Below are 16,445 nucleotides of genomic sequence, written 5' to 3'. Positions count from 1 at the left end.
CTGCACCTTATGCTTGTTCATTGACTCATCATTTTTATTAATAAGGCCCACCATGGTTTTGTTGTCAGCGAACTTGATGACGTGGTTCGAGCTGTGTTTTGTCAGCAGAGTGAACAGAAGTGGGATAAGCACGCAGCCCTGAGGGCGGGGGGCTGGGAGTTGGGGGTGGGGGAGGGTTGGGGGGCCCGTGCTCAGTGTGATGGTCCTGGAAGTGCTGTTTCCGATCCAGACTGCTTGAGTTCTCCCCGACAGGAAGTCAAGAATCCAATTGCAGAGGGAGGTGTTTAGACCCAACAGGCTCTTCTTCCCTTTCAGGAATAATTGTGTTGTATGCCAAACTGAAGACAATAAACAGCATTCAAACTTGCGAAGCCTTTTTTTCCTGATGGGTGAAGGCTAGATGGAGGGTGGTGGCAATGGCATCATCCATAGAGCGGTTAGATCTGTATGCAAACTGCAGGGAGTCCAGTGAAAGGGGCAGCAGAAGCTTGATGTTCCCCATGACGAGCCTCTCATAGCTCCTCATGATGGTAGATGTGAATGTGATAGGTTGGTAGTCATTGAGGCAGGACACAGATGACTTCTTCAGTACGGGACAATGGTGGAGGCTTTGAAGCACATTGGGACCTCAGCGCTTCTCAGGGAGAAGCTAAGCTGAACTTCCCCTGAGGACTCTGACTGGAATGTTGTTATTTGGTCCAGCAGCTTTCAAAGATCATGATTAAAAGTTAACACTTACTCTTGTTTCATCACTGTCTTGCATACCTGAAATGGCATTCATGAGGTAATATTATATGCATGCACGAATTGGGGGAACAGTCAGTTCGTAAGTACAGGTTGTCTGTAAGTTTGTTACACAGGGACTGCCTGTATTGTTTGCAGTTTTGGTCAATTAACTACAAGAAATATATCATTAAGATAGAAAGAGTGCAGAAAAGATTGACTAGGATGTTGCCTGAACCTCAGGAACTGAGTTATAGGGAAAGGTTAAACAAGTTAGGACTTTAGGAGCGTAGAAGAATGAGGGGAGATTTGATTGAGGTATTTAAAATTGAAGGGGGATAGGCAGAGTAAATGTAGAAAGACATTTCCCACTGAGGGTAGGTAAGATACAAACCAGAGGACATGGGTTAAGAGTGAAAGTGAAAATTTTAAGGAGAACATGAGCAGGAATTTCTTCACATAGAGAGTGGTGGGAGTATGGAACAAGCTGCCAGCTGAAGTGGTGAATGTGGGCTCAATTTTAACATTTAAGAAGATTTTGGACAGGTACATGGATGGGAGAAGTATGGAGGGCTGTGGACTGGGTGCAGGTCAGAGGAAGTAGGCAAAAAAAAAATGGTTTGGCACAGAATAGAAGGGTCTGTTTCTGTGCTGGAATGTTCTATGGTTTTAATCAGGTGTTGGCTGGAGAATTGATAGCAGGCAGGACAGCGGGAATAATTCACAGTTCTTTTTAAAAATGCTTTAATGGGATCTTTTATGTCATACTGAGGGAATAAGGAGAATTGTGTTAACACATTTACGAAAAAGGCTGCACTTCTTAACAGTGCAACATTTTTACCAGTTCTGCATTAGCATGTCAGCCTTGATTCTTGAGCTGGATTTGACAAATGGATGGTGGGGAATGTGTAGGATGGGGTATTTGGAACGAACGAAGCCGTTCTAGTCCAAGTCTTGGTGTTCACTACAGACATCAACTGGGTGTTTTCAGTGAGCTGTGGAAATACATGAGTGCCTTCTAGTGGCAGAAAGCAGGTAGTGAGATGACATGAACCAAGTAGTGATGAGCTGTGGCTGTGATTTCTAAATGGGTTGGAATTTTCCCAACAAGCAGGGCTGAATCTTCGTAAGTATATCAGAGGAGATTCCTCCTCTGAACTGTGCCTTGTGAAATCATAAAATCATTTAGATGCAAGCATGTTTATGATTTCATCTTCGCATAGTGAAAGTCATCATCTCCCCCTTCTGCACTATAACCTCAAATTAAGTTTATTATCATCTGATTGTACAATTACAATCCGATGAAACAGCATTCTCCGTCCTCGGTGCAAAAACATGCAGACACACAACCAGACATAACACACATACAGGCAAACAATACATATGCAGGACAACTACTGCATCTATCAAAATTAATTCCCAGCAGATTGGAAAACAGCAAATAAATAAATAAATATTGTTTTGTACAAATGAGTCTTAGATGATTAGTGTAAGCAGTTCCTTTGGTCGATCAACATTCTCACTGCCCGTGGGAAGAAGCTGTTCCTTAGCCTGGCTCTGATACTCTTGTATCTCTTCCCCAATGGTAGCAGTTGAAAGATGCTGTGTGCAGTGTGGAAGGGGTCCTCGATGATTTTGTGCACCTTCTTCAGACAACAATCCCAGTAGAGCACGTCAATAAGGGGGAGGGAGACTCCATTGATCCTCTCTGCCACTCTTATGGTCCTGTGGATTGACCTGCGATCCATTTCTCTGCAGGAACCATACCTCACTGTGATACAGCCGTCCATGATGTTCTCGATAGAGCACCTATAGGAGGTTGACATGATGGTAGCCAGTAACCTTGTCCGCTTTATTCTTCTCAGGAAGTGCAGTCACTCTTGCGCCTTCCTGACAATTGAGTGTCCACAATTTAAAAGGCGCAAGTAGGGCAACTGAAGAGTTATACAGAGTGTTAATCTGTGCGATGAGTACGTGAGATAATTGGCAGGGACAAATAAAAAGAGGGGTAGCTAAAGTCGAGCAGTCAGTGATTTAAAAAAAATCAGAACTCCTACCACTAAGTAAGGTTTAAAGCTGACACGTAGGAAACAAGTGACAACAACCTGAAGATGGACAGCACAGCACCAAAGTTTTAGAACAACCCTAATTCTTAAGATTATGTTAGTAGTCCATAAATGGGTCCCAAGTCTTTTGGAAGTTAATATTTGAATCTTTAATGGCATATCTAATCTTTTTCTAAACTTATACAAGACATAATATCGCTTAACCATGTTGTATGTGTAGGTGGAGTATTGTCTTTCCATTTAATCAAAATTGCACGTCTGGCCATCAGTGATGTAAAAGATAAAATTTGGTTTTGAATTGAAGTCAAAAATACATCATCATCTTGAAATGATCCAAAAGGAGCAATTCAAATGATAATGTTTGAAAAACATATTTCCAAAATTTTTCTAAAGCTAGGGCAAGTCCAAAACATGTGAACCAAAGAGGCATCACCAATTTTACATTTGTCACATGGAGAATTTATATCTAAATAAAAATGAGACAATTTAACTTTAGACATGTGTACTCCATGGACCACTTTAAATTGCCACAAACAGTGTCGTGCAGAAAGAGGGGTTGTATTAATCAGATCACAAAGGGAGTCTCAGACCTTGTTAGAGAAGGAAAGATTCAAATCTTGCTCCCAGTCATTCTTGATTTTAACTAATGAGGCTATTCTTGTATCAAGCAAATTGTTATAAATAAGAGATATTAAGCCTTTATGAGTAAGTTGTAAATCAAAAAGCAAATCAAGGATGTTCGCCTTGGGGATTGCCAGAAGTCAGGGATCTGTGACTGAACAAAATTTCTAATTGAGCAATTGTTCAAAATAAGCAAAAATATTATGAATAAAAAAGTCTTTGAAACATTTAATACTCCAGTAAATGGATTTCTAAGCATTGGCTTGTGCTTTCCATAATATTAACACAGCATAGAAAATAGAACGTGTGAGTTCTGCTGGCAGCAGAAGTTCCCATTTAAATTCCCTTGTTGCCTAATAATGGGGTTTATATAAGCAAACCTTTGGTAAATTTATTCATTGTTTTCATTAAAGGTTAATGTTGAATTTTGTGCATTTCAGTTTATGCAATGAATACCTTGACCAGATATCAGAAGGGCCACAAGATGGAGCATTTTTTTTGCTTTCTTCGAATTGGGACAAATCCCAATAATTCCCACTCCAGATTCAGCAATGTGCCTAATGAGTTGATAATTTTTTTCCAAAATAATGCATGAATTCCAATTGCTTTGCATCATGACAAATATTGTCTGGAGGCACAACCACTTTGTAGACAAGTTAAGAGTGGCAGAGTCTGATAAAAGCATGTCAAAAAAAGATTTGACTCACGAGTCAGGAATTAAGAAATTAATAAATTGTTGTTCTAAGGCTTTATTTCTGCCAAACAGAGGTTCTCCTCTCACGTACATAGACCTCAGAAATCTGCTAGAATCGGTGGATTGCATGTTTCAGAATCAAAATATGTAATCCCTTTTAAATAGTGACAGATCTTTATGGGAGAGCACAAATCAAGTCTCTCATCAATGATTTATGATATTATATTTGCTGTTTTCCAATCTGCTGGGAATTAATTTTGAAAGATGATCTCCAAAATCAAGTATTAGCTCTGCAGAGCATCTCTTCTGGTAACACAGAAAACAGGAATTCATCAGCTCTGAGCTCTTTGGTTTCCCTTGTTCTTTCCCTCTGGTATTTTTTTTAAAGTTCTTCGCTTTTCTCTGTCTTTCATTGTTCATTTTTTTTTTACTCTTGGTTTTAGTCTCTTTTTATAGACATTCCACACGATAGCAGGTCCTTCTGGCTCAAGAGCCCATGCTGCTCATCTACACCCAATTAACCTACAATCCCCTGTACATTTTCAAGGGAAGGAATAAACTGGAGAATCCCACGTAGAAATGGCGAGCATGTTCAAACAGACAGTGCTGGATTCGAACCCATGTCACTGGGGCTGTAACAGTGTTGCGCTAAACGCTACGTTAACCATGCCACACAGCCTCGTACTGTGAAAACAGAAACTAGATTCTTTTTAGTGTTCCTGGCATTTCCCTGTCCCAATATTAATTCTTCCATTGAATTTTTCGAGGGATCAACATTTACTTTTGTAACCCTCTACCTTTAACTCTTGCAGAAGCTCTTGTATTTTGATTTTATATTTCTTGCTAGTTTTAAAGATTTTCTCCATCCTTATCAAAGTTTGTCATCTTTTGCTGGTCTCCAAAATTCTCCCATTCATTGTTGAATACAAATCGGATGATATGATTAGCAATGCTATTATAGCACCAGCGATCTGAGTTTGAATCCGGCAGAAATGATATCTTCTTCCCGGTGGAGAACAGCTTCATGAAACTGTTGAGGATGTTCCACAGTATAACGTTCTATTTCTGTAGTAGGGATGTGGTTTCTCAGAAAAATGCTACGTATATCATATATGGACAGGATAACAAACAAAGAAATTCTACAAAAAATTAAAACAAAACATACATCTTAAAAGAATCAGAAAATATCAATCAAAATTCTTTGGAGACATCATGTGAAGAGATACATTAGAACATCTGGTTACAGCTGGAAGGGAAAAGAAGCAGATGCAGACAGAGAATGAAAATGAAAGATGGATTAACATCACGTTTAGAAGTAGGGGAAGCAACAACTACAATTTGGAGGGTCAGAGACCATGATGGATGGAGAGACTTGATCAACCACGCCGAACGGCATGGCACCTGAATACATTCAATTAGAGTTAAAAGAAGTCTTACCTTATGCTTAATAGTGGTTCAGAATGTGAGTTTTAAAATTGATATGTTTTTAAACTCTGATGAACAGCAAATACATTTCCCAAATAAACAAAATGAATAACCATTGTGCAATCATGGGCTGCTTCATGTAATGCATCATTCTGGCCACAAGGTGCCACCAGATCTTAAACTGTCTGCCCCACCAGATCACGACCACTGCATTTGTGGTTCACCTCTCTTGTATTGAAAGCTGCGTCACCTCCTGGCCGAAGAGGCAGCAGTCAAGTTTGCAGTGTGAACATGAAACTTAAACCACCTGAAGTAATATGAATTAATGCTGAATGCAATTTACTTACTGATGTGAATAAATCTGAACTTTGAACTTTGAATCTGGTGGAAACTGCAAAAGAGAAAAGCAGAGACAAATGAAAATAGAGTGACATTGCTAAAAAAGTGGGGTCTGGTGTTGCTTGCAATGTGGAGGAACTATTCTCTACATGTGTATGCATTGACAACTAAGCACATCTCTCACCAAATGGACCATTCGCTCTATACATTACTCCATGCAATAAATCCTCTCTATTCACCCAACAATTTGCCATCGTAAAGCCGACCTAATATTCAGATGCCCTATCGCACCCTTAGATATGTACCCAAACCCAAATTTCACAGCTCCAACCTGTAACCTGCAGAAGAGTCATTAATGCACTTCCCACTTTCTTTGAAAAAATACATGTTACACAATCACTGCTACAAGGGACATGGTCAGGCCATTGTGAAATGTCGGGGTGACTCTTACCTTATATAGGGGTCTGTGTAGAGCCTGGAGCCCACTCTTTCTGGCATGGAAATGGTGGTTCCCTCCATGTCACCGCCTGACCATCAAGCAACACCTCTCAGCTGATGGATCAGCCTCTATCTTAGCATTGGAGCAATGCTCTCAGTGTCTGAGGGCTGCTGTGGATGATCAGGTTTCTGTCATATGAGTCTCTGAAACATATGCAAAGAAGCTTTGAGAAGTCGCAACAGTTCAAAAGTATCTCCTCTTCCAGGTGACCAGAACAGCTGCACTGAGGGAGTGAATATTGTCCCGTGGACCACAGAGCTGTTCTCCACCCCCTGAATAACTAAGTGAATAATTAAGTGAATCTTCCACTTTCACTCCAACACTGGTCACGTTGTTGTGTGCGCTATCCAGCAACTGTAGCCTGTTACTGTCCATGAGAAGATTGTGGATCTGGAATGGCCAGCCAGGCCCAGAATTGCTTAAACTTGCCATTGCTGGGTATTTACAGCCTCTTCAATTTAATGGAAGTGGCTTCCATCTGCAATGCTGCAAGCCCTTGGAAAGGAATGTGCTGGTTTGAAGATTCATCTGAATCGTAAAATGCGCCTTAAAAAAGGAACGGCTGCTACCCCTTCATCATCAGACTCCTCAACAGCAAACTCAAATCAGACACATTAAAGGACTTTTGGATTTTATTGACTTTTTTTCTCTCTGTATTGCACAGTCACTTTGCTTACATTGCTTTATTTGTTTATGTGTACCTATCTTCTTGAGTACAGCTTTTTTTGCACTACCAATAAGTGGTAATTCTGCTTCACCCGCAGGAAAAAGAATCTCCGGGTTGTACGTGATGTCATCCATGACAATAAATCAAAAGTTTGAACTTTGTTCCCCATCTGATTTTCCCTCTTCTGATGGAAGATTATTGACCTGAGCCATTAATTCAATGGATCTGAAGACAGATGCTGCCTGACCTGTTACATGTTCCTTTCATTCACTAAATGAGCAATAAAAAAAGGGAAGAGTGATTATGAAAATTAATTATCACAAAAAGATAAAAACAGATAGTAAAAGACTTTTGCAATTAGATAAAGTAGAAAAGGGTGGCTAAAGTGAGCATAGAAGATGAGGAAAGGGGAATTGATATTGGGAAATGTGGGAACGGTTGAAGCCCTGGAAGTGGACGACTCATCTAAGATGCCAAAATACCAAAGAGAGATGTTATGGATGTAATGGGAGGTGAGGACCTCGTTACAATTGTCGCTAAAGAGGTTGCGCAAGGCAAATCATTGGGTCTATTGGTAGGTAAGTCCCCTGTTCCTGAAGGAATATATCTCATGGTACAGAAAGAAATGGCAGAGGTTTTAGTAGTTTGTGGTAATTTATCAACCTTCTCTGCACTCCAGACAGCTCTCGGCAGATTGGAAGGCAGCAAATGTTTAAAAAAGATGGAGGTGAGCTTCTTAAACAGTTGTAGACATCCAGTGAAAATACTGCTGGGTCTCCGTATTTAGACCCAGAGAAGAAATCCAATTTAATCAGTGAGGAGATGGCAGATAAACTGTTTCTGCTGTTCATTCTATGGAAGTAATTTAAAAACGTGCATTGCTTGTCTGTATGTGTGAGATGGCTTGCAGTGTGCCTGCATGCTTTCACTGAGATCGTTGTTTCGTCGGGTTGTACTTGTGCAATAAATTTGACTTGACTGAAAGAAGGAGAGTTTTGCAGTGAAACACTGGCCTGGAGTTCATTCTGTGCATGAGGTTTCTCACCCGATTTCCCCTGAGAAACAGGTGTATTCTCAGGATGTGCAGGAGCTTAAACCTTCTTTGCCAGACATTGCAGAAAATGAGCGGATGACAGTTAGGTTTGTGATGGTGTGCATGTCTCTGGAGATTCACCATTTTAAAACTGAATATAATAAATACAAGGATCTTGGAAGTATAATAATAGGTTCCAAGAACAGAACCCAGAGACTGACTATGAGTATGTAGACACTCAAAAATAATTCTGCATCTTTAATAAGAAACATTTCAAAAAAAGGAAAGAACTGAGAGAGTGTAAAATTCTTCTTTAAGGTAAGATTTTTAAGGAAGACCTGATTGAAGGAACAGATACCATGGTGCTATTAAGGGAGAATCTGATTTCTTTCCATGGCCATTCCGATGTTTCTCTCTGAAGCAGGACCACCTCAAAATAGATGAATCTCCTGGCTGTTTGTAACAACTTATCAATGCAGAATTTTGCATCATGCTTTGCCTATGTGTAACAGCCACGGTCCCTCTATGCACAAAGAAATATATAATGTTTTTGAGAAATTTCGGAAGGGATGAAGTGTCAGCACCTTCCTGCAGGAATCTCTTACCCTTCAGTTCCTTTGTAAAAACGAATGAAACGACTCCTTTCTAAAAATGCCTGCTGATTTTTACTTTCATGGCTGTGTTCCGGAATTGATAGATCACAGCAGCCCCTCTTACATTTCCTGGACGGGGGCCCAATGTGCCTTTTCACGTTCAAGGCCTTTTGTGGAAGAGAAGGATCACCAAGGGACATAACACTTTGTAGACAAACACCGATTTTGGTCCACGAATAACAGGCAAACAGATTGAGCTTCGACATAGTTCCTTGTGGGTCAATTTCTTTTCTAAAATGTGTGCATGACATGAAAGTTCCCTATTTGCCAAGTAAAATAAGGGGGGGGGGGCGGGCAGTTGCTTTATGAATTACAAGCAGAATGAGTCTGCTAATATAGCACTGCTTTTATTTGTTGAAAATTCACGATATTCCATTTTGTGAATACTTACATTGCAAAGTCTTCATGCAATGGAGTAAAGCAAGTTGTCAACTTTGGGGAAATGACTGCACAAATCAGATGTCAGAACCACATCAATTAATCACCCTCCCCTGCTAACGCTGCTCTTACCAGCTGCATTTCAATCAGCCTGAGGTGTTGTTTTATTATACAGTTTTAAAGGAACGGACTCTAAAACTTACTGAGAAATCAATTCCTTTTATTGTGCCAACCATGACTTTCCCTGACTTGTTTTTATCGAGTTGGATTTGATAAATTGTGAGCAAAATATCCTGAGGTTTGAAAGGAAATGTGCCCTTTTCTCTGTGCTGATTTAAAGGTTCAACCAACGTCTGTCTTGCTGGAGGAACGCTCCAATCACCACTTCGCAAGGGGAGTCATTTGGCAAGCTGACAAATAAAGCAACTGCTTCGCCTTGACTGCTGTAGCACACAGCTGTCTGCCTCTGTCACCCTGGTGTCGTCTATCGGGCCACAAATGTGACATATCCCTCTGCCCGTCTTTGCTTGACTCTGTTTCTCTTTTGTAGTTGCTGGAGTTGCTACTGTCTCTCTCCTTTTCCTGTTTCTCCTTTTCCTGGTCATTTTTATTTGTAACATCTCTTCCTAACCATTCCATGTATTCATCCCAAGCTACGTTGTGGTCCTTTCTTTGAATAAAGAGTTATTCAAACTATCAACAAGATGGTAGCAGGTAGAAATATGTACCTGCTATTCTGAAGTAAATGTATGTGAATGGTACAAATGATTACAACAGTACCTCCAGGATCCAAAGTAAAATGCAGTTCATGCCAGAAGTCCAAAGTATAACAGGAACTTTTAGAAATAGCCAGCAGGTTAGACTGAAAGGACCATTGCACCCCATTCACATTCCCTTCCCCCCGTTTCATCAAATGGAAGGTACATGAGCTTGAAAACACTAACCTGGACTTATCGGATGCTTATCTGGCAAAAATTTGTCCTTGTTCTTTTTTTTATCTGCCTTCTCTCAACCCTGTATTGTTGTTGTAATTTTCTTCATACCTGCACTATTTGACTTACTGTAATGCAATGGTTCTCAACCTTTTTATTTCCACTCACAAACTACTTGAAGTAATCCCTATGCCATCAGTGCTCTGTGATTAGTAAAGGATTACTGAAAGTGGTGTGTGAGTGGGAAGGGAGCATGAGAATTACTGCTCTCGACTCAAATGCTTGAGAAAAATTGTCATTGGAGTTATGAAGCCATGCACATAATGAGTCAATTAGGTATGATTAAAACAGTGGTTTCAAACTTTTTCTTTCCCCTTACCTTAAGCAATCCCTTACTAATCATAGAGCAGCTATGGCATAGGGAATACTTCAAGTAGTTTGTGAGTGGAAATAAAAAGGTTGAGAACCACTGTTGTAATACGACTGTCTAAACTGTTGCTTTATGTGTTACCTGCTCTGAGTTGAATTGCCTGGTTAAAATTAAGGCTTTTACTGCATTTCACCACAGGTGAAGGCAAAACAGTGGAGAAAGAAATAAAGTTAGAGCTTCATGGTTTCAGATTTCTAATTAACGTTCATGGAACTGAAATGTTCTCGGCTCGCACACACTTCTGAAAATAAGGAATATCTTGAAATAAAACAAAAGATGATCGAAATACTCAGCAGATCAGGCGACATCTGCGGAGAGACAACCAGAGGCAACGTTTCAGGTCAGTGAACATTCTTCAGATCTGAAACAGATTAACAGCCTTGTGGGACATGGGGATGAAGAGGTGTCGTTATCACTCCTCACTGATTATAAACTGTGGGACAGGAATTCATGGGTCCAGTAGCAGAGGTGGGTGCTGAAGCCCAGGTCATGGAGTTTGGGATGGGTTTATTATAGGGCGGAGATGTAGTCAACAAATAATTGTCTGAATATAGGCTCTTTCAAATTACCCTGATAAAATCGTATTAACTGGGCAATTTTTCTGGTTAACAATCCGGGAATCGGGCAATTTGGAAGGTCCTAACTGGGCAAACCTGGTCATAATTGACCTGGGTCCTAGACCTACCTCAGAGGTGGTCTGGGAACCCAGGAAAACTTACTGAGCCGTCCTGCTCCGCCAATTTGAAAGGTCAAAATGGCTTACTCGGTAAATCGGGTGACGTCAGCTCTTGCCTGCTTGCATTATCAAGGCATTATTATGCGTTGAAAGAAGCACACATAAACCAGCCGCCTACAGCTGCAACTGATCAACTCACCCTGCCTATCCCCCTCTATCCATCTCTTCATTTCTTCAGCGTACATACCCTGTTGTTCCTCCATACAACTAACAATGATGTTCAAAATACTTGCCTGCTTTGTTATTGCACCACATAGTTGCAGGGGCCAGCATCCATACATCCCTCCCGTCTGCCCTTAGAACTGCACGATTTGACTTTCGGTGGGACTTCCAGTGAGTGTATGACACATCACACTCACCACATCATCACAGGATCACCCTTAAATCACCAGGTTATTGATTTAGCAGGTAAATTAGCCTGCAGTTTGAATGGACCAGGAGGTGCCAACTACCCGGTAACCTCACCTGGGTCCTCGGAGGGCTACCCAGGTGCTGCAGTTTGAAAAGGCCTAATGAATAGTAGTCACAATGAATATGAGTGAATGAATAGTTCTCAGCTGCAAAATTACAGCATAAACTTATTTTGCAAAACTTTTCCAAATGGCAGCTGACACATTTCAATTGACCTCAAGCTAATCTATTGCACCCAGCAGATTGTACGATCTTTTTATATCAATGAACATCAAAGAAAGAACATGAATTTGTTTATCAACCTATCTTAGCAGCTAAAATGTTCAGAAGTTTCCCATTGGTGAAATGTGAGAAGCCTCAGTGCTGAACAACCAATCCAATCAGAGTGGTATTAAAATGAGGGATTGAAATAAGTGCGTGGGTCTTGAAATGTATGGAATTCTGGCCATTAAAGGTATGTTTCTGCATGATACTTGCTGATGTAAGGTTGGTTAAGACTCCAGGTAAAATCTGCTCCTTTTTAAGAAGTGTCATGGGATATTTATCCTCACCTGACTGCATAGACTGGGTGGGGAGAATATTTCTGCCACAGAAATTCACTGGGGAAAGAAGTTGTGGCTGGTTATAAATGTTTACAATTTAGGCATACAGTATGGCAACATGCCCTTCTGGCCCATCAGCCCATTCCCCACTCCCAAATATACCAATTAATCTACAAACCCCCCTGCCTTTTGAATGGTGGGAGGAAACCGGAGAATCCAGAGGAAACGTATGCAGATCCCAAGAGAATATGCAAAATCCTTACAGACAGTGCCAGATTCAAACCCAGGTCACTGCAATAGCATTGCGCTCACCACTGTACAAACTATGACCTCTCAATGTGTTAAATGTGCAGTGTGGAAAATTGGTTCCAAAATTAAGTGTTTAATGGTTTCATATGGAAGGCGAAATTTAACCACCACATAAAAATGCAATAGTGTTGGTCTTGTTTATAGAGTACATCATGACTCCATAATCTATTGACTCAGAGGCTGGAGATCTATTAATTAGCCAAAGTAAAGAAAATTGCACCTTAATTCTCATCCCTCTCTTCACCAGTCAAAACTGGACAGCAGATATTAAGGTAGATCCTATAGATTAGAGGTTATATCCATTTCCTCTTCTCCATTACCAGATATATACTGATTAACTGTGGGTGGCACGGATAGCATAGCGGTTACGATGATGTCATTACAGCGCCTGCTACCCAGATTTGAATCTGGTGCTGTCCGTAAGGAGTTTGTACGTTCTCCCTGTATCTGTGTGGGTTTCCTCCAGGTGCTCTGGTTTCCTCCCACCCTTCAAAACGTATCGGGAGGGTAAGTTAATTGTGTGTAATTGGCCTTCATGAGCTCGTGGGCCAAAAGTGCTGTATGTCCAAATGAAATAAAAACAGAGCAGCCTGTACATAAAAACCCAGTCTAATGCAGTAAAGCACAAAAGTCTGCAGATGCTGTGATTGTGGTAAAAACCCAGAATTTCTGGAGGTACCCAGCAGGTCTCATAACGTCCATAGCAGGTAAGGATATATCAGTGACATTTCAGGCCTGACTTTTCATCAGGAGTGAGCAAAAAAGGGGAAAGGGGCCCATATTAAAAAGGCTGGTGAAAAGGGAAAAATGGGGGTGGGGGAGTACAGACCTACAGAAAAATGGTGTTAATTGGATATGATAAGAGGACAGGAGAGAGGAAAGATGAAAATCGATTTGGGGAGGAGGGTAGTTTTTGACTCTGTGAAAGAAGAAAGGGGAAAGGGAAAAGAGAAAGAGAGAGACAGAGACAGAGCTATCAGAAAGGAGAAATAGGGAAAGATGGGTGTGGGGGGTGGGTGCTAACGGAGACCAGAGAAAGTGATGTTAATGCCATCCATTTGGAGGGTGCCAGGTGGAATATGAGCAGTTGATCCTCCAATTTGCAGGTGGTCTCCATCTGGCAGTGCATGAGACCATGGACAGGCATGTCGGCAAGGGAATTGGGTGGGGAATTGAAATGAGTTTCCAGTGGAAGATCTACACTATTGCAGCAGACAGAGCCAAGGTGCTGAAGGAAGTAATCTCCCAGTCTGCATCCATCTCTCTGATGCAGAGGAGACCACCACAGCAGCACCAGGTGACCCCTGCAGATTCACAAGTGAAGCGTTGCTTCCCTTGGAAGGACTGCTTAGGGCCCCAAATAGTCGTGAAGGAGGAGGTGTGGGCGCAAGTGAAGTGTTTCCTGGGGTCACAGGGGAGATGCCAAGGGGTGATTGGTGGGTTGGGAGATTCTCTTTCCCCTCTCATACTTCCCTTTTCATCAGCCTTTTTAATATAGGCCGCTGTCTGCTTTTTGCTCACACCTTGAGGAAGGGCTCAGGCCTGAAATGTCAGTAATATATATTTGCATCCTGTGGACGCTGCGAGACTGGCTGAGTTCCTCCAGCATTTCTGTGTTAAATTCAGACCAATCCCTTGAAATTATATTAAACTGCTGCCTAATTTGTTATTGAGGAATTTACAATAGGTTGGATAATGCCGCATCTGATTTCATAAAGCTTCAAAATGATCGCAGATAAAATAATAGCCAACAGAGTAGGGCTACAGCCCACCAGGACAGGAAGGTAAGTTTCCAAATAATGAGCACGAATGATAGAATAAATATGAAATGCTGTGTGCAAGCCCTTCAGGGCATTTCAATTGCAGTTAGACACTGAAAACATGAACCATATTTACTCATTTTCTTTTTTCAACTGTTTCCTTGCTCATACAAACTAACAGGTTCTGAGGTCGGTAGAAAGAATGCCATTTTTTCCCTACAACCTCTGGATGATGACTATCCCATCAAGTTTGCAGAAATTTGCTGACTTAACAGAGCAAAGCACACTTCTGAAGCATGTCCGCAGACCCTCTAAAATGTTCAAATTTGGATGAGCAACTCGCCCTGGAAGATTTGACTTTTTCGCTGATGATTAGAGACCATAGAGGTGTAGAATAGTAAATCCAAAAGTCCTGAGACTCTTGGATGAATGATCTCTGCCAGAACTGTAAACACAAGGCTACTTCCAGAAGCTTCACATATTGACCAGGTATTGACAAAGATCTGGAGGATTTATTGCCAATTTGCACTGTTTACCAAGCAGGGCAAATGAAACCACAAGTGATACCTCTGCCACCAGCAGAAGACTGCCAACAAGACCATTTCAGAGAAGCCCATATCAATTTTCATCAGAAATACAATGACAATATTCCAGCTTTTATTGACTCTAAAATGCATAGGAGTGAGCACAGCAGAAGAATTAAAACTTAGCATAATTACAAATCCAGAAATTGGAATAAAGAGCCATTTAGCTCTTAAAACTCCTTTGACTCTCATAACAGACTTATACCTTGAAATATAGTCTCGTAAAGGGTCCAGATACATTGAGCAAGGGCAATTGATGTCATTTCAACAGCTTAAGGATAAATATGGTATTCTTAATGATATGATATTTTGCTATTTTCAAATTCAGAGCATATTTAATGGATAAACTGGGTCCCACAATGTATAGTGATATAGAGATTCTAATAAGAAAGGGAAATATAAATAAATCTATTTCAGTAATTTATCATTTACTTCAAATGGGACCCCTAAACTGGGGATTCATAAATCTAGAAAAAGATGGGATTCAATGTGATAATAGGTGTGAAGAATTGGGCTGATTTATGTCAATACTGTATGACTAATGCAATAAATGTAAGATATAGACTGGTACAACATAATTTTTTACATCAGTTATACCTCACACTACAAAAATTAAATAAATCGAAATCAGATTTATCAGATCAGTGTTTTAGATGTGGCAAAAAGTTGGGAACTTTTTTTACATTCAACATGGTCTCTGGCTGGAATGAGAAAGTTTTTTAATAACAAATTACAGGAGTCTAATTTCCACAAAATCCAGAATTATTTTATTAGGTAATATTATAGGGATAAGACCTAAATTGAAATTAACTAAATACCAGATAGAATTTGTTAAAATTGCATTAAGCAGAGGCCAGAAAATGTTTTGCAGTTACTTGGAAATCTGATGCACAAACAAGTTTGAAATGATGGAGTGCAGAAAGGCAAAGTTGTGTTCCCCTTGAGAAAATTTACATATAATTTAAGAAAAAGTTATGATATATTCTTACAAATTTGGCATCTATATCTACAAAAATTAGGATTAAACTTTTAATTATTTTAGATTTCTAAAAGTTCTTCTTAGTCTTTAAGACCTGCATGTAACCCATTAATGATGAAATAGATGTGAACTTTAGTCCATCCTCCTTCTCATTCTTATTCTTTCTTTTCTTTCTCAACATTTAATTCTATACTTTATTTTCGTTTTTTTCTTGGGACTGTAAGGGGGGTGGGGGTATTTATCATCATGTATTTGATACTAAATACATTATTACACCTGTATTTTGAAATATAATTGAATGCATGTATGGTTAAACATTTTAAATAAAATATTTAAAAGAAAGAAATACAATGACAACATTCAAGTTCTTATTGATTCTTAAATATATAGGAATGTACACACCAGAATAATGTTGAGGAACTGATATTGGATTTTGTAATCTATGCTGTTCTTGAAGAGTTGGAGTCAGATCACAGTCCTCAGTCAACAGAACTCCATTTTTAAAAAAAATGATAAATCAGAATGATATCATTAATTCTATCTTGGCATCCATTTCTAAGGACTGAATGGAAATCTCTGCATGTTTTCTCAAGAAAGTCTTGAAGAGACAATTTCCCAAGGTTGCCTGAGTTTGACATGAATCATCTTTCAGCCAAGCAATTGT

General features: G+C 40.1%; 1 long non-coding RNA gene across 1 annotated transcript in view; it reads left to right on the top strand.

Moving 5' to 3' along the window:
• LOC138741483 (uncharacterized) overlaps positions 1-16,078 on the top strand; it is a 39,236-nt gene extending 23,158 nt beyond the window's left edge. The window contains exons 2-3 of the long non-coding RNA XR_011343518.1: positions 10,599-10,800; positions 14,400-16,078. This is a non-coding gene — a long non-coding RNA (uncharacterized lncRNA). The remainder of the gene's footprint in view (positions 1-10,598; positions 10,801-14,399) is intronic.
• The last annotated feature ends 367 nt before the right edge of the window (positions 16,079-16,445 follow it).

This window comes from Narcine bancroftii, chromosome 8, assembly GCF_036971445.1.
Source record: "Narcine bancroftii isolate sNarBan1 chromosome 8, sNarBan1.hap1, whole genome shotgun sequence".
NCBI classification, from domain to species: Eukaryota; Metazoa; Chordata; class Chondrichthyes; order Torpediniformes; family Narcinidae; genus Narcine; species Narcine bancroftii.
Note: the sequence above shows the minus strand (reverse complement) of the source record. Positions and strands in the feature narration are given on the sequence as shown.